Source organism: Podarcis filfolensis, assembly GCF_964270895.1.
Source record: "Podarcis filfolensis genome assembly, chromosome: 4".
Lineage (NCBI taxonomy): Eukaryota > Metazoa > Chordata > Lepidosauria > Squamata > Lacertidae > Podarcis > Podarcis filfolensis.
The window spans coordinates 6,816,155-6,834,445 of NC_139607.1; the positions used below are offsets into that span (position 1 = coordinate 6,816,155).

Sequence of the window (18,291 nt, forward strand, 5' to 3'; positions counted from 1 at the left end):
GGCTGTATATTGTCTCCCTGCTTATTTAACTTATATGCAGAATTCATCATGTGAAAGGCTGGGCTGGATGAATCCCAAACCGGAATTAAGATTGCTGGAAGAAATATCAACAACCTCAGATATGCAGATGACACAACCTTGATGGCAGAAAGTGAGGAGGAATTAAAGAACCTTTTAATGAGGGTGAAAGAGGAGAGTGCAAAATATGGTCTGAAGCTCAACATCAAAAAAACGAAGATCATGGCCACTGGTCCCATCACCTCCTGCCAAATAGAAGGGGAAGAAATGGAGGCAGTGAGAGATTTTACTTTCTTGGGCTCCATGATCACTGCAGATAGTGACAGCAGCCACGAAATTAAAAGACACCTGCTTCTTGGGAGAAAAGCAATGACAAACCTAGACAGCATCTTAAAAAGTAGAGACATCACCTTGGCAACAAAGGTCCGTATAGTAAAAGCTATGGTTTTCCCAGTAGTGATGTATGGAAGTGAAAGCTGGACCATAAAGAAGGCTGATCGCCGAAGAATTGATGCTTTTGAATTCTGGTGCTGGAGGAGACTCTTGAGAGTCCCATGGACTACAAGAAGATCAAACCTATCTGTTCTTAAGGAAAACAGCCCTGAGTGCTCACTGGAAGGTCAGATCGTGAAGCTGAGGCTCCAATACTCTGGCCACCTCATGAGAAGACTCCCTGGAGAAGACCCTGATGTTGGGAAAGATGGAGGGCACAAGGAGAAGGGGACGTCAGAGGACGAGATGGTTGGACAATGTTCTCGAAGCTACCAGCATGAGTTTGACCAAACTGCAGGAGGCAGTGGAAGACAGGAGTGCCTGGCGTGCTCTGGTCCAGGGGGTCACGAAGAGTCCGACACGACTAAACGACTAAACAACAACAACAACAAAATGTCCCTGAAACAAAGCTTGCCCATCACTACCAATCTTCCTTTCCGATGCAGCACCACAGTGTAGGTATGTCTGTGTGTTTTTGCATATGCACAGTAATATATCTGTATCATCTTCATTAAAGTTCCTGGACTCTCAGAACTAGAGTGACAAAACTTAAGCATGGGGTGCTTGGTTGTAACCTACTGGGTTGAATGCCTCCTGCAGAACACGTACGAAGGGTAACCCCACCAAAGACCTTGGAGAGGTCAAGGGCAAGAAGATAGCTTGGCAAAGGGATCACATGAGGAGAAGAAATAATCTATCAATGCTGTATGTTCATCTTTGGAGGATGCCAGCACTACTGAACCAAATAAAAGTAAAGCAAAACAGGGTTTTTCTTTCTATCTTTTGTACTCTCTCTCTCTGTGTGTGTGTGTGTGTGTGAATGATAGTACAGATGGCTTTAGAGTAGCACAGATTCATTGCAGAAATGGTCTGATTATACTTTTCTTTCACATAAAAGGTGGTTAACTTGATTTCCCATTATTTTCCCTTTTTCTCCCTGTAGTGCATTTAGACATTTCCCCCCATCTGAACTGATAAATATGTTGTTCTAACATTGGTGTTTTATTAAATAAAAATTCCACTCAGCATCTTGGGACTTCTTCCAGTATTTCAGGCATACCCTTTCCCTCCTTTTATGGCCATTTTTCTCACACCTTTTTCTTCTTGAGAAGCTATTTGTCAAAGATGTAAGTTATAAAGAAGGAGCAGATATTCTCTTCCCCCCCCTCGCTGTGTATTTAAAATAAATATCCTCTTTCTATTGTTCGTGAGTCCAGAAGCAAAATGTTTTGCTAGAAGCCAGAAACTGTTCTTTCTATATGCCATTCATTCATAATCAGTCTTCTTACTTTCACTGGCACCAAATATAATGTGATCATTTTGTTCTCCATGTGTAATATGTGATCTTAGTTTGACCATGCTGGAGAGGGCTACTAGCCTATTGCTTAGGCCAGCAGCAAAAGAGAGAGCTCACGTCACCCACAGTTCAGATCACACTACATGGGAAGTGCAGTTGGAGATCTGGCCAACGGGTTGTTTTCAGGCTTGGCTGGAAGTGACAACATGCCATTGACAAAGGGGCATCCTTAATCAGCCCAGGAGGCTTATAAGAAGCCTTGTGTTCAGTTAGTCAAAAGTTCTCTCTGAGACTGGTTGGGAGCTGGCCAAGTATATTTATCTGTTACCCCACTTATGAAGGGCTTCCTAAATGTCATTCAGTGTGGTCACAGCTATAACACAAGACAGACCAGTTGATGATGAAGTAGCTCTGCTTCCCCAGAACAACCAAGTTATTAGGGAAGTGACTTCAGGTCCTGATCAGAATAAGATTGTGAGGCGAAGTGAGCCAAAGTTACTACCAGAATATATATATTTTCTTCCACACTGTTGCTACCATTTCACTTTCCCCAGCTTCTGTGTTCTATTCATTCACACCAACTCGGGAACAGGCTCCTTAGGCTGGAAAGCACAAACTAAGCCATAGAATATTTCACAATTAACTTTTGTGAGAAGATTCCTAGCAGATTCCTAACTTTTGTGAGAAAATTCCTAGCAGAAATTTGAAACATTTAGTCCCAGAATGGAACTCTCCTATAGAGACCTATTCTATGGAACAACATTTTCAAAGGTGTCTCAGTGAATTCAAAGTCTCCTGATTGCTCATAATGTTCCAAACTTTAAGCCTTTTGGAAAATCCTCCTAATGCAGATGTGCATATGAAATTGTAATCCTCTCTGGATTTTTTTATTATTATTTAAGGCGACCACCACCTGGAAAACTACGCTAAAGGCTTAAAACAGGTATAAAAACAAATCCTTACAAAATCAATATATATTAAATGAGATTGAAATTAGTTGTTTCATTTGTACACTGTTTGTGCTGCTCCTCTGAGACTTTATTAAGGCTCTTAATGTAAAAAAAAAAATCTTTTCGAAAAATGCAGTACTTAATGGCTATTGCTATTTATATACTTCCATTAAGAAGGAAATGAGTGGAAATGTTTTCAATTGAAATGCTAATAGAAAGGGGGGAAAAACTTAATTTTCCATGAAGGAAAAGTCATTTCTGCTTATATTAAGTATCTCTTTGAAACATTATTCTTCACATCCAGAGATTTTTTTTCTAATTAAATAAATCCATATTTGCCTCTTTTAGTTATAAGGATGATTTTCATAGACACTGTCAACTGTCAAGAATACTTGTAACTTCTTTTGAATTTCATCCATAGAAGCATGCATATAATGTATCTGACTAGGATTGAAGTTAGAAATAATAGTGGCAATGTACTTTCTCAAAGCTTCCCCAAATGGACTGAAAGCTGTGCATTTTGCAAAGGGTAATAGAACTGTCTCACTTCAAGGCTCATTAAGGCTGTTATTATTAGCCTTTTCATAAGACTGCCCAGCAACTATTGTGGGGTGCACTAGCCATTGCTTAGCTCTTACTGAGACTGCCTTTGAATATGAAGTTGCATCAAACCATTTGCCCCTCTAACTACCTATTTTCCCCAGCCAGGAAGGAGGAGAGTGGTTGCTTCAGCAGCGAAGCAGCTCAATCTGACCGTTTACACAGGGGCTGGAGCCTCACTCCCTAGATCTCAGTCAGGCCCTGATCTGGACCAGCGTTTCCATGGACTCCCCCTGACTCACAGCCTCACGTGCAGCTAGCTGGGCACTTTGGCCTGGCTTGCCATCTCCTTTGCTTCTGTGGCCCTGGAGAAGACAGGGAAGTCTGAGAGCTGACTAGGAAGCCAGGTATCTGGTGTGGGAACCTGGTGGGAATCTGGTGACCTATGGCAGAGATAGCAAGGTTTGGTTGCTCCTCAGAGTCACTGGCACTGTGGAAATCTGCTGGAGAGCCCTGCTCCCCTTGCTCTTCATCTGAGTAGACTTCAAGTTCTGGATAAGGAAGAATCCTGAGACTTCTCAAGTATTGCCTGCTCTAAGAGCAGAGTATTTGATAGCTGAAATTGTTTTCAGTTGCCTATGAGAAAAGGAGAGTGCTGGAGGGGTGGGGAGGAAGGGCTTGCAGTTTCCGTGCACTGACAGCTTCCAACCAGGGAATGACTTTACAAGGGTTCTCCAATCATAGGACTTTGGGCGCAATGTTGAAGTAAGATATCAAAAGCTGCTGTTTTCAGTACTCTGTTGCAAGCTGCAAGTTGATTTTCTTAGGGACAGTAGCACTAAAAGAATTCTGAAGCCAGTGCTGGCTGCTTTCCCTGGGTGATCTTATTCTCCCCCTTTCCTTCCCCCACATCCCCCCAAAATCTGTTCAGGGGGTTCCCTCAACCCTCTGGAGCACAATTGGGGAGGGTGCGGGGAGGGAAGTCTTGTTGAACAAGCAGAAATCCTTGCACTGATGGGAGGGGTTAGTAGATCACAGCCCACATTCTTTCATAAAAGTCAATCCCTTGTGTCTCTTCTGAATAAACTGTTAGGTAACTGACTTTCCTTCACACACACACACACACACACACACACACACACACACACACACGTTCTGGCTCTGCTTGCATTTTATTTAAGTTAAATATTTGTATGCCTGTGTGCCTCTGAGTAATTGTATAATATCAGTTTGATTCTTTGCTTGTGTTCCTTGTTTAGTGTATCTTTCTCTCGATTGTATGTGCACAAAAACACAGTCATGGTATTATAGCGTGCACAGGCACTACATTAGTATATACTTTTATTTTTCAATAAAGTGCCATTCATCAATTGCCTGGCAAAGCTTCTGTTGTCCCCAAGGCAGTTTATGTGTAAAGATAAGCGTAACAAGGTAAGTTCGCTCCCTCAAATCAACTTGAAATGCACCTATCACTCCTAAATTTGACATGCTTCATTTCCTCCAAAGGGTCTGCTAAACTTGCAAATGTAATCCAGTTCAACAAAAGATTTTTTTTAAAAAAGTTATAGGCTATTCCCTAAACAAATAAAAAGCCTTAACATTTGAAATCTCTTTTCAGAAAAGAAATCTGTACTTACTTTTCTGAAATTGGATTGGTTTCACCCACTCAGAAAGGACTACTATGTCTGCAATTTCCCCCCGTTTCCACTAAAAAATAAACAAGTTATCGGCATCTCCTTAAAAATAGTTTAAACTTTAAAGATTATTTACAGACACTCTCAAACCATACTGCCTTATGTCTAATTTGGGGTCCATTCTACCCTCTCAGCGAATTAAGCCATTTAAAGAAAGATTATAGCCAGTTCCCAATCACTATGAACTGGGGGACACCCAAAGATTCAAAAACTGAATCAAATTGAGGTTTAACCTTGGATCTGAAGCAAACAGCGTCTTTTCTGAAATGAAGCAGCCCCCTATCCAAATCAACAAAGTGACTTCTGGTGCATTTTTCCATCTGTAAACACCTGTAGTAGAAAGTTCATCAAAGATGATCTCAAAAGGCAGGCTTGGGGGAAGTTGCATTCTGTACATATGTCCCATAGACATTCAGACTGAAGGACATGGCACCATGCCAGACATGGAGATTGGCTTTCTCCTCTAAAATATCTTATTTAATGTTAGCAGATATTTTGCATATTGGTGTGAAACCATTATCATGTTCCTGTTAGCTCACATAGCCACAGGTATCCAAAATGGTCAGCCCTCAGCTGAAATAAAGATCAGTATGTTTTCAATACACAATGTTCAGTAAAATTACCGCACATCTTCTGCTACTTATGTTTTGCCTTTTTGTAGACAACAAGCAAAGCAGAGAAATCTGTGAACAGTTATCTAGAATTAGCAGTGGTCTGGATGCGTGCTGATTGTAGGTGGGCCAATCAGTTTCGGAGTAAATTAATGTGCTGCTCCAGGTGGGATCACACATCCCTAAAGGAGCAGGTTTGCTGCCTAGGAGTGCTGATAAACTTGGCTTATTGTTTGGTATGCAAATGGTGCAGAGAAGCTTTTTCCCAGTTACACCTGTTGTAACCGGTTAGTGTCTGGGTACAATTCAAAATACTGACTATGGCTTTAAAATCTCAATATGATCTGGGCTTTGGTTATCTGAAGGAATGCCTTCACCATGTTTCTCTCCCCATCCACTCCTTTGTGATCTAAGATAATTTCAGAGGGTTGGCCGAGGGTTCTGGTTCCATATGAAAGCAGAGTCTTCTTAATGGTGGCTCCATACCTTTAGGACTCTGTTCAGATAGGCTCATCTTGTTAGCTTGCGGTTGTTATTTCAAAGGAAGGTAAAACTTTCATTTGACATGATACTGAAATGCTAATAATCAAGGCTTGTAGTGTTATGATTCTGTGCTGTTTATTATGGTTAGATGAACCATCACCTTAATAATGCTCTGATTATAAATTAATTTTGTTATATTTTATATTGGTTTATATGCTTCTTAAAAAGCATTGTTGAGAAGTTGGGTAAATCTCAAAACAATCAACCTAATAAACAAATAAACTGAACTTATTCATTCTGAAGCACAGAATTAGGCTGCATGAACTAATGATCTGAGTACATTACATTTTTTTTCACAAAATGTGACCAAGTCTTAGCCTAATATTTGTGAACATCCTTTGTGAACTGTTCTTTGAGAAAATTAGGATAGGCATGAGAGATGCCCTTTTTGGGGGGTTTAGAGAAACAATCCACCATGATTCTCTGGTGGATTACAATAAAATCTGGAGGACTGCAAAGTAATCCTATAAATCTCAATCACATACCATGTTGCTATAAAAGATTTGGCAGGGACTAAAAAGTGCTATATTGTTAGGTCTGTAAAGCTTCCTCTAGGAACAATAAGAGATATGAGTTTGTCCCTGTAGAAATTTATTTCAGCACTGGTAGCAGAAATCTGGGAAGTGTGTGTGTGTGTGATGTGAAGCAGAATTCATTTATGCTGGTACATTTTTTTTTTACCTGTACTGCTGAGGGTTGAATTAGTTGTGTGAAAGGTTTTGTTGCCCGTAGCGGCTGGTGAGGTTGTGTGAGTTGAGCACTGATCTTCTGTTGGCTTCCCAGCACACTGAGTTGCAAGCACTTACAGTCATACCTCGGGTTAAATATGCTTTGGGTTGGGCATTTTCGGGTTGCGCTCTGCGGTGACCCGGAAGTAACGGAATGCATTACTTCTGGGTTTCGCCGCTCGGGCATGCACAGACACTCAAAATGACGTCACGCGCATGCGCGGAAGCGGCAAATCGCGACCCACGCAGACGCAGGTTGCGTTTGCTTCAGGAGGTGAATGGGGCTCCGGAACGGATCCCATTCGCATCCAGAGGTACCACTGTACTGAGAGGAAGAGGGGAGCTGCAAGGTGCAGTGAGCTAGGCACAGTGTAGGCACATCAGCAGGAGTGTCAGCTTGGCTCCACCTCCATACATTGCACCCAGCTCCCAAGCACATTAGACAGGTGAACCGCGTATGGCTTATAAAGAGCTGCCCTAGGGTGCATTGGGATCCCATGGCTGCAAATTAGACAATTTTTGCTCTGATCTTCTGCACATCTGCAACACAAATAATTCCAGTAAGCTTCCCTCTGTGGTAGACTGTTAACATTCCATCCTGTTGGTCCCAAAAGTGTGTCAATGCTTTGAAAATGCTTGTAATATCTACAGATCCCAATACAGTGGAACCTTGGTTCTTTAATGCCTTAGTACTTGAACATTTTGGCTCCCGAACGCTGAAAACCCAGAAGTGTTCCGGTTTTTGAACGTTTTTCGGAAGCCAAACATCCAATGTGGTTGTCAACTATTGTTTCTGTGGCGCCTACACCAATTGGAAGCTGTGCCTTGGTTTTGGAATGTTTTGAAAGATGAACGGACTTCCGGAATGGGTTACCGTACATTCGAGTACCAAGGTACCACTGTACTTTGACACAGATTTGTGTCTCATACTAGGCTGTTGGCACCAATGGATTTCATACTGACAACAAGGTCAGAAGATACTTTGAACAAGAGGTTCTAGGGCAACTCTTTAGCAGTGCCTTGCCACCTCTCAAATGGGCATCACAATCTCTGATCAAGAACACCTCTTGGGCATTTTTCACTGATCAAAAATCCCTCAGCACAGTTCCCTATTTTTCCTTAGAACTTTATTGGCAGTTTCCTTCCATCTGAGAAATAGATCACACACCTGGCCTCTTTCTGCTCGAATCGCTTGCTTGTCTCCTGGCTTTATGTGCCTTTCTCATCCTGCCTTTTGCATTAATACTCCTGCCCAGAGTCCCAGTGCTTCAGCCCTTGACTTCACTGGCCTGCTCTTGTCAAATGCTTTCCAGTGAACACAACTGTGAACTTTTTGGAGGGCAAACACTTGAGGACATCTTTCTACTGGCATTACAGGTGTGGGGTCCTTATCTGTAAAAATCAGACACACAATTTTTCCAGTCACACCTGAATCACTATTGTGGATCATCCCTTGCACTGGCCTAATTGCACATCATGCTCCCAGTTTAAAAAGAAGCATAGACAGGAATAGAAGCAGCAGATCTAAATATCTGCTGTGCAATACATGCCAAATTGGCATAGTTACACAACCCTGCTACTGTGCTTGCTCAGATTGCATGTCTCTATACACGTCTGCAAGCTATTATTTGGGGAATAAGACCTTCTGGAACATAAATGACTTCGCTCAAATGTGCCAAGAAAATTGCTTCCCACTGTGATCCTGGGTCTGTTCTGCTGGAGGATAGACTGTTGTCTGTGCAACAGACCTGGCCCAGAAATAGGCGTGCTTATCAAATGCACTCGAGCTTCAATCATTCAGATCATTTTATATTTGTGGAGAATGCTCACAAAAGGTACTTGGGGAAGCAACAAAGAAGAGATCAGAGGCTCCCCCACCCACAAAACTGAATTTTACAAAGAAAATATAGCAAGATGGCACATCAATTGCTAACTCTGAAGACTGTTCCAGAGACTGGATGGTGAACCTATGGTGAGGCTATGCTGTGGATTCATTCAGTTCTACAAATTGCTGTAGAAACTAAGGAGCTGGCAGTAGAGAGGGATAAATAGAGAGGGTGGGGAGGGGTCAAAATTTCACGTCCTTCCTTATGTCCTGTCCAGAACACAGGGTTGGTGGAATGGGGTCCACAGATGCAAGGGCATCTCAGAAAGAAACTCAAGAAGCTGTGGAGGAATCAGGGAGAGGAATACTTGAAGGGTTTCTTAGGAGTCCAAGAAACCTGTGGAGGACTCAGGGCTCTCTGTGAACCGCCCTGAGATCTTGTGATGAAGGGTGGTACATAAATATGATAGACAGACAGACAGACAGACAGATAGAAAGATAATCCTGGAGTTCTTAAATCCTGGGTTATTCTGAACCAGAACATGAGATTTTGCTCTCCTCATTCTGGACATCTTATGTCACCACAGCACAAAGCACAAAGGCACCCCCTCTCTAATGTCTTTGTTAAGTTCTCCCACTCTTTCTCCTGCTTCTTTGGCTTATATGCACCTCCCTGCCCTCCTCCCCAGTCCTGATCAACACCACAGACTGCAATTTACCCTTGGTGCCAGCTGCATTGAAAGTCATCCTCACAGCTCAAATTATGGAGGAAAGGGTAGGGAAAGGTTAGGGAACCTATGACTTCCCAGATGTTGCTGTTGACGCTTATTAAGTTTCAATCCCACCATTCCTTCCAAAGGAGTTGTGGGTGGCAAACAGGACATTGGTAAAACAATACAATTAAAAATAAAACCTTCATTATTCTGGAGTGTGTATGTTAAATATTCTGAATAATTGCTGTTAAAGATAAATGTCAAACGGGGAGGTGGGACTTTTCTTTCCTTTTTACCCATTTTTATATTTTTTATATTAAGATTCCTTTATTTTGAATCAAGGAAGACACACACAGGAAGGGCACAGCTGGAGGTGAGAGGTACCTGAAAGAAAGGCAGCGTAGGAAGGATCTCTCAAGGTGGGAGACTGGGAGAAGAGGAAGGCACTCAGGTGAGAGATGGGGAATCTGCCTATGTGTGGATAGATGATATGATGTGAACAATATAAATGTGATAAAAGGCCTTTTTAGTTATTCTTTATTCTTTTTTTCTCTTTCTCTTTTCTATGCAATTGTGTTTTGTAAGGATTTTTTTTCTTTATTATGTTTTAGATATTGTTTCTTGTTATTTTCTTATATGTGAGTTTGAATTTTAGTATTTAACATGTTTAAAAACTTTCAATAAAATTGTTATTAAAAAAATATAAAATCATCAAAAAAAAATTTGACCGTACCAATAGTGGGTCCAGTGGTCAAGAAGGCAGCTTCAGCAAGTGCTGTATGGGCAAGTGAGGGGCAGATGGGGCTCGTCAACCTGGGAAGATAGCCCATCTAGGAGAAGGAAAGCTCTGTTCCTAAACCTCTGTTGCCTTATAGGATATTTTTGGGAGAAGAAAAGGCTAAGGAGTAAAAACCCTACACAAATACGGAGTAGAGTCCCTAAGGTAGTTGGATGGTGCCTTGTAGGCCTCCTTCCAGCAACTCCTTCAGCCAATCTGCTCCCAGACGTCTTGCTCTGCTTTCCCCGAGGCCAAGAGGGGGGTCTTGTTGTCTGGGCAGCCCAGGACCCCCATACACACTGCCCTGGCTTGCACCCCAGAACAGTCACATCAGATGCACACTCCATTATCTCTTGAGACAGACAAATGGCAACAAAATACAAAAGACTTGGACATAGCATATTAGAATAGTGTATCCAGTATGCATTCAGGGATACGAGAGTTTGCTCCATAGGCTGATGTGGCTGCCCTTCTTATGTACAGAAAACTTAGCTGAAAGCTTTTTTTAAAATGTTTGGAATTCTAAATTAATGGCTAAAAAGGATAAAATAAACAAAAGGGAGCTGAAAATGTGGCTTATGTAAGCCTTGAAGTTAATTGCTAAGAAGGAAATGACAAGTAAGGTTCATCGGGGACACTGCATGTCCTTTAAAATGATGGAAGTCTTAAACATTATTATTGTTCATTTTCTGATTGCCAACATTGTGTAATGCCGCTCACTGCATAGGAGAAGACACTGTTGCCTCGAGGAACTTCCTATCTATTGTGAGACCTTCATTTACATTTTGAATGCATATGGGAACAGTGGAATATCAGCAACGAAAAAGTGGAACAATCAACTAATTTTAAGCCCCCCTGCTTAGAATGGTCTTCAGCTGAGTTTGAGAAACAAATAACAGTATGCTTTTTAAAGCTGTCAGAACACTGAGCTTATTGGAATAAGGAGTATCTCTGATTCCCCAGTGGTGCAGCCGAATTGTCCATATTATTTAACAAATAATAAAACAAAGTGAATTGCCTTGAAAACAGTTTTATCTTCATGCCCTAGTTCTGAACGCTTTCTATAGGAGTTGGGATACAGCAACAGAATTTTAAGTGAGAGGGGCTTTGAGGGTTTTTCATGTGTGTATGTGTGTGCTAAACCTCTTCATTTCTGTACAAATTTGAGTGGAACACATTACGGCAAAGCACACTTTAAAACAGTGACATAGCTTGCATGACCTCTCCTTTTTGGCAATGATCCCAGAGGATAATTTATGATGAAGGGAGAGAGGGTCATGCATCCTTTAACTACATTCTAATTGGCACCCCAGGAAGATCATATTGCAAACTAGAAACTGAACTTGCTTTAACGAGATATTCATAGTGAAATAATACAGAAATAACAAACAACAACAAAAACCAGAACACTTTTGTGTGATGTGTGGGCAAGCTCAACGGATGGCCCATCACTGAATGCTACCTCCTACCCTTGCACTGTAACCTGCCAGATGCTGTTATATTGGTGGGCAGCATTTTGCCAAGTGAGTAGTAAGTTGTGGCTGCCTGCCGTGTTTGTGGCTTTAGTGTAACTTTTGAACAGAGCCCACACGTGTAACAACTGGGTGGTGATCCCATGCTAGTTCTATTACCACTTATTTCTGTCATAGGTGTGGAGGAAAAACTTAAAACACCATAGCAGAGTTCAGCAGAGTTCCCCAAAATAGATCAGAGGCAATATTTCATCCAGCAGAGCTTTTACTTGTGCTTAAGGCAAATGTAGTTGAATGGTTTATCAAATCCATGGCTCAGTCCATACAAAATGCTGTTGCAGCATTTATAAACTTAATTCATAATAAGGCTTAAAGGGGGGGGGGGAAGGTAAAGGATCCCTAGCAGTTAAGTCCAGTCACATACGACTCTGGGGTTGCAGTGCACATCTCACTCTATAAGCCGAGAGAGCCGGCATTTATCCACATACAGTTTTCCCGGGTCATGTGGCCAGCATGACTAAGCCGCTTCTGGCGAACCAGAGCCAGTGCACGGAAATACCGTTTACCTTCCCGCCAGAGCAGTACCTATTAATCTACTTGCACTTTCTGGTGTGCTTTCAAACTGCTAGGTTGGCAGGAGCAGGGACCGAACAACAGGAGCTCACCCCATCACGGGGATTTGAACCGCCGATCTTCTGATCGGCAAGCTCAAGAGGCTCAGTGGTTTAGACCACAGCGCCACCTGTGTCCCTAATAAGACTAAACCTTAGCACTAAGCATCCTATATACAGGATCACCACACAAGAAGAAAGAGAAAGTAAAACTCAGGCTCCTTCTGGCCTATATTTATCATCAGCAGGACTCTGCAGAATAGAGATAAGAAAACTAGTTTACACCAGCTTCCCAGAAGGTATAACCCAAACAATCATTAATCCTTCTGCCTCTGTTTCTCTCTCACAGAGAAGCTTCTAGTAGCTTCCTGAAACCCTCTTGAATGAATTAGAACAGGAAAGATATCTATACTTTCTGCACTAAGAAATGCAAACTGACAGTTTCAGACCTGTGCATATACTGTATATAGGAAACTTATACTTGGGCATATTTGGGTAACTGTTTTATGTATTCATTTATGGCATTTCTATAATGTCCAACCAACAATCTCCTCTGGGGAGGTTCACAATTTAAACTTTAATTCCAAAATTAAAACAGTAATTACAGAAATAGACTGGTAGTGAAACCACCATAACCCCATTAAGAGGCTGCATGAAAACACAGCCGAAAGGCACAGGGAAATAGTTCAACTTCAAAAGTTATCATGGTTGATAAAATGTCTGGGAAGGTAAGAAAAACTTGGCCTCCAAAAGATTCTCACATAGGGAATGACCACTGGGGTTCGAAGGTGCTGCACACAGCTTTTTGCAAGCATTGATGATCAGCTGCTTGCAACCACCTTCCGGGCCCAAATTTGTCTTTATCTGCATGGCATTTGATGTTATATATGATGCCAGGTCTAGGACAGGCGAGTGTGCCTTGGTCAGCTGAAGCTGCCTGGCAGACCTAAAGTCCCCCAACACTGCCTTGAAGGTAAATGTCCAGAGCTGGCCCACCAGTGAGGTGTGATGAAGCACCAGCCTCAGGTGGCAGAAGTACAAGACCCCAGCCCACCACTTCCACCACCTTGCAGGACGCTCCCATCTCTCGCCAATTTCGGCCAGAGGAGAGTGGATGTGGGAAGTGCTACAAGTGGCTGAGAAGAGACCTAGAGAAGTTACTGCTAAGACAAGCAACCCATTATCTTTTTTACATTTATCATTTTTATTATATTTTTATTATTTATTTTATTATTTATTATTAATTTATTTTATTATCTTTATTTTTATTAAAAGTATTCCAAAACATTTAATGTCATATACAAAAAAATCAACATAAATTTATTTTCGACTTCCCACCCCTCCTTTCCCGATGTTTGTTTTTCACTTCTTTTTATTACCTGTTTTACAATACGTGTGTTCTTATAATATAAACTTCACTATTGTCAGGGAACTGCCATCGGAACTAGCGGAGGAGGCGAGGCTCCACAGCGATGCTGGAGAGGGGCCAAGCAGGGAGAGAGGCAGGTCTCCGGCTGGGGAAGAAAATCAGCGCAACACCAGGGATAGAGGGGGGCCAATGGGGGAAGCAGAGAGCAGGCTCCGGGACTCTTCGCAGCAGGAGACCAGCGAGGAGAGCACAGGTCCTCCGCTGCCCACACCCACCCTGCGCAGAAGACTTCCGCGCAGGGAAAGTAGGCGGCGACTTGGCGTCAAAGAACTTCTTTGCTGGAAGAGGTTCAAGAAACGCCCACTGACGGATTCTGCTAGCGACTGAACAGCCACGGAGTGGATGGCTGTCCAGCGAGAAATGGTTTAACCAGGCAACTAGCCCAGAGCGGCGGTAACTTACGCACAAGCAACCCCTAAAGCCATTACAACTATCATGAGTCATTTCAGTAATCCATTGCTTATATTTCAGCCTATTATCGATGGCAGTGCTTTGGCCACCAAGCACTGCTATATTATTTATTATTATTATTATTATTATTATTATTATTATTATTATATTTATGCATAACCCACTTTCCTCCCTGACTGGACTTTAGGCAACTTACAGATAAAAAACAAGAAGCACTAAAAACATAGAAAAAACAACCATTAAGAAACAATTAAACATGGAGAGAACTAAAACTATACGTATATAAACTCGCTTAAAAACTTACATGTAATTACAATCAAACAGCAAGAGACCAGCCCTTTATTTCAAAGAGGTCAATTCACCAAAGCCGGTTGGAACAAGAAAGTCTTCTCCTACCGACAGAAGAACAGCAAGGAGGGAGCCAGTCTGGCTTCTCTAGCAAGGGAGTTCCAAAGTGTGGGAGCAGCCACTAAGAAGTTCCTGTCACACAGCCCCATCAAGCATGTCTGTGAGGGAGGCGGAACTGAGAGAAGGGCCTCCCCAAAGAGCTCAAAACCCAGGCAGCTTGGTAGGAGGGAATACGGCTTTCAGGCGGCTTGCACCTGAGCCGTTTAGACTGTTGAATAGTGGAAGAGGTGGACGAAGGACACAGCTCTGTTGGATTCACAGCTCTTTGCGTGTCGAGGTCCCCAAGACACCCCCCCAAGAAAAACACAATTGACACTTAATTTTTGTTTAGGGTTTTTGTCATAATTTTGGCCACAACTTTATTCAAATACAGCAATGTGAGTGGTTGCTTAGGCATTGGTAGCACTAACTGCCCCCGCATGGGGACAGCTCTGACATTCGCACCCCCCGCGAAGTCAGCAAGGGTAAGTCACCTGGGGAGAGAGACGGGACTGGGAACCATGCCTCACCTCTCCCCAGCATGCTCCCAGGGGCTTGCGTGGCCCTAGCCCCTTGCCAGGGGGTTTCGGACAAAAGCATTGGGAGCCCCTCCCTGGGTTCCTTTAACGGAAAACCCTTGAAGCAGCAGCAGCAGCATTTTGGAGGGGCAGGCACAGCCGAATCCACACACCCCCAGCAACCAATTCCAGACCAATGCCTATCCGCAAACCTTACAAGTTGTGACGATTTGCTACGCGGTAGGCGAAAACCAAGTGGCACACACTAATCAGCCAAATGGCAAAATTCCTACCGGGCCCCTGCCCCAAAGCAGACGACCCCATGACAGGCATAGCAAGGTCAAGCAAACAGCCTAACATTAGGGAAGGGAGGGCGGGTGATCCGAAGCACGCAGCGAAAGAGGACGTCCATTGCTGCGTGCCTTGTATTTAACAAATAGGGCTGTCAATCACTAAATGGCAACATGTAATTTTCCCCAGTAACAGCCCGCCCCTGCTTACAGGATGGCCAAACCATCTGCCCAGAAACAGCAAAGTGTCTTGGAATCCCCAACCACAACACGTGCTCTCCGTGATGGAGAACACACTTTACTGCAGCAGTTAGAACTGCTCCTGGAATCAGACTGGCTGCTTTATATAATACTAAGTAATTTGAAACAGTAGCAACTCACAACTAGCTAACCAATCAGGAGCGACAGTTTTCAATCCTTCATTTACATACTGGTGGCCCTGAGTGAGAACTGCAACTAATCTTAATACATAACACACACACACACACACACCCTTTTAGTCTTTAGGGAAACCAATGGAGGGGCTAAAGGGTGTATGTCAACCACAAAATTTGGTTTGGACCTATTTTTTCTGCTTTTTTCTGTCCTTAGCACTGGGGGGGGGGGAGGGCTGCCTCCCTCTGGGTTCAAAGTCAGACCCACTGTGTGCCTTCCCCAGTCACCATTATGGGGAAATAAAAATAAAATGACAAGTACGTGCCCCCTCCTTTTTGACTTCTAACCCTCCCTGTGGTTGGGACCCTGATCCTGCAGGGTGCTGGCGCGTGGGTGACCATGTCCTCTCCACAGATACAAACACTTGATGGGGCTTGTGTGTGCTGTTCCATGTAGTGAGCAACTTAAGCTACAGGTTAAACCATTTCCTGGGTGCTCAGGTGTTTCTAGGCTCAAGAATAACTCTGGCCACACAGGTTTGGCATGAACACTTTGTGACCTGGACTGACAATATGGCTGCCAGGGTAGACTCGGAATTCCCTGGGTGTGTTTTGTAAGCAGTAGCCTTGCAGTTTCACTTTACATTACATTTAATTGCACATTCAGGCTTGCCTGCTTGAGCCACAGACTCTCAATAGGAAGTGCAATGTTGGTTGTGTGGGGGTAGATGGCCCTGAGTGAGAACTGCAACTTAATCTTAATACATAACATAGACTGCAGCCTAAAAGAACCCTGTTGGCTCAGGCATGTCCAATGTGTGTTTTGGGGGCCTAATCTAGCCCGCCGGTCGGTTTAATTCAGCTCCTGTGGCAGTTTATTTCCTGGGGTAAAATCCTATGAAAAAGCTCAACAACTTCAACCCTAAAAACAGCTCAACAACTTTGGGGTAAAATCATAAAAAAAGCTCAACAACTTCAATCCTAAAAAAAAAGGTTGGCCCTTTGGTATGCCCTCACGGCTCTTCACTTCATCAAATCTGGCCCTTTGAAAAAAATTTGGACACCACTGTGATAATCCAATCTGGTCCACCATTACGTCCTCGCTGTGGCCAACCTATGAGTAGCCTGCAAGCAGGACCCGGGTGCAACAGCCCTCTTCCCAATTGCAAACTCCTGAGGGCAGCCAGTTCCTGCCGAAAACAAGGCTTACAATCGGCACCAATCGGCTGATCCATGCCAACTGCAAAGGCTGCTAGGATCTGCTGTACTATTGCCCAGCTCTGTTCTCTAGATCACTTATGCGCTCAGATGCCTGATTGTCCACTGGACACTTTGCAGGGTGGGCCTGGAAGGGGCAGGCTGAAGGGTTTTGACAGCCCTGCGTGGTTGCAGTGATTCCCTTGAGTAACTCACATATCCTTGGTCTTCTTCAGGAGGTCGGAAAGATCTTGTATTGCTTCCTACCCTTCTTTCCCACGACAACAGCTGTCAGTTGATGCTTCCGTCGGTCCTCACTGGATCCTTTGGGTGCGCTGCCAGCGGTATGTGACACTGTAGAACATGTTGAGATGCTGAGGGGAGAAGAGGAATTGTGGGGGTATTTGTGTAAATAGCAGCTTCTCTTCTCTGTAAGAAAGGTTTGAAATGTCACATGGACCAGGCAGTGGCAGCCCAGTCCCCCAGGGATCATAAGGAAGACATCTGAAGGCAGCCCTGTTTAGGGAAGCTTTTAATGTTTGATGTATTATAGTATTTTAATATTTCTTTGGAAGCCGCCCAGAGTGGCTGGGGAGGCCCAGCCAGATGGGTGGGGTATAAATAATAAATTATTATTATTATTATTATTATTATTATTAGGAAGGAATAAAGCTCTGACAACATTATATGGAATTAAAATTAGACCACATTTTTATTAAACTTCCGAATGTAGGAAGACCTTGGCTTTGGCCTTGGGCGTGTATCCCTCCCAGCCCCACAGCCGGGGGGAACTGGGGCTCATCAGGGTAAATGGGATATGGGGGTGCTCTGCGAGATGTAAGTGTAGCAGGCAGCCCAGCCCATATCCCCACACACAGGGTAGTTCACTGACAACCCTTCAATGTATGGCCAGTGACACCCCTTTAAGAGGGGGATCCTGGAATCACTGCCGCAGGGGGTGAGTCACTACTTCATGCCCACGCCCCCATATAGGGGAAGAAAAGACTAAAGGATTCCACCCAAGGCCATAGCCGTCAAAGTTGTGACGAATTGCTACGGGGAAGACAAAACCTGCCAATGCAGGAAAATCTCTTCCCGGTACTTTGACAGCAACCAGTCAAAGACCATAGCAGCGCCCGCTAAAGAGGAAGAAAAGGTTAACCTGCAAACAAGAAACATTAAACAAAGGGAGGGGAGGGAGAGTGAATCTCCAGAGTTGACTGCCTGGCTGTTGTCAGCTCCACCCCCTATTTATAAATGGGGCTGGCCCCACCTCCCAGCAAGAAACTTGATTACTGAGGCTAGGCGTGAATTTCCAGAAATTAACACTGTCAGACCCTGTTTGCCAGTAAGCTCCCTGGGAATTGTAGCACCACGCGCGATCCCGCAAAGGGCACCCATAATGTAAAGTGG

At 43.5% G+C, this 18,291-nt stretch overlaps 1 long non-coding RNA gene across 1 annotated transcript in view; it reads right to left on the reverse strand.

Moving 5' to 3' along the window:
- LOC310761278 overlaps positions 1-18,291 on the reverse strand; it is a 134,481-nt gene that overhangs the window by 79,659 nt on the left and 36,531 nt on the right. Inside the window, exons 3-5 of the long non-coding RNA XR_014547303.1 lie at positions 17,146-17,252; positions 8,042-8,265; positions 4,935-5,004 (exon numbers count right to left, since the gene is read on the reverse strand). This is a non-coding gene — a long non-coding RNA (uncharacterized lncRNA). The remainder of the gene's footprint in view (positions 1-4,934; positions 5,005-8,041; positions 8,266-17,145; positions 17,253-18,291) is intronic.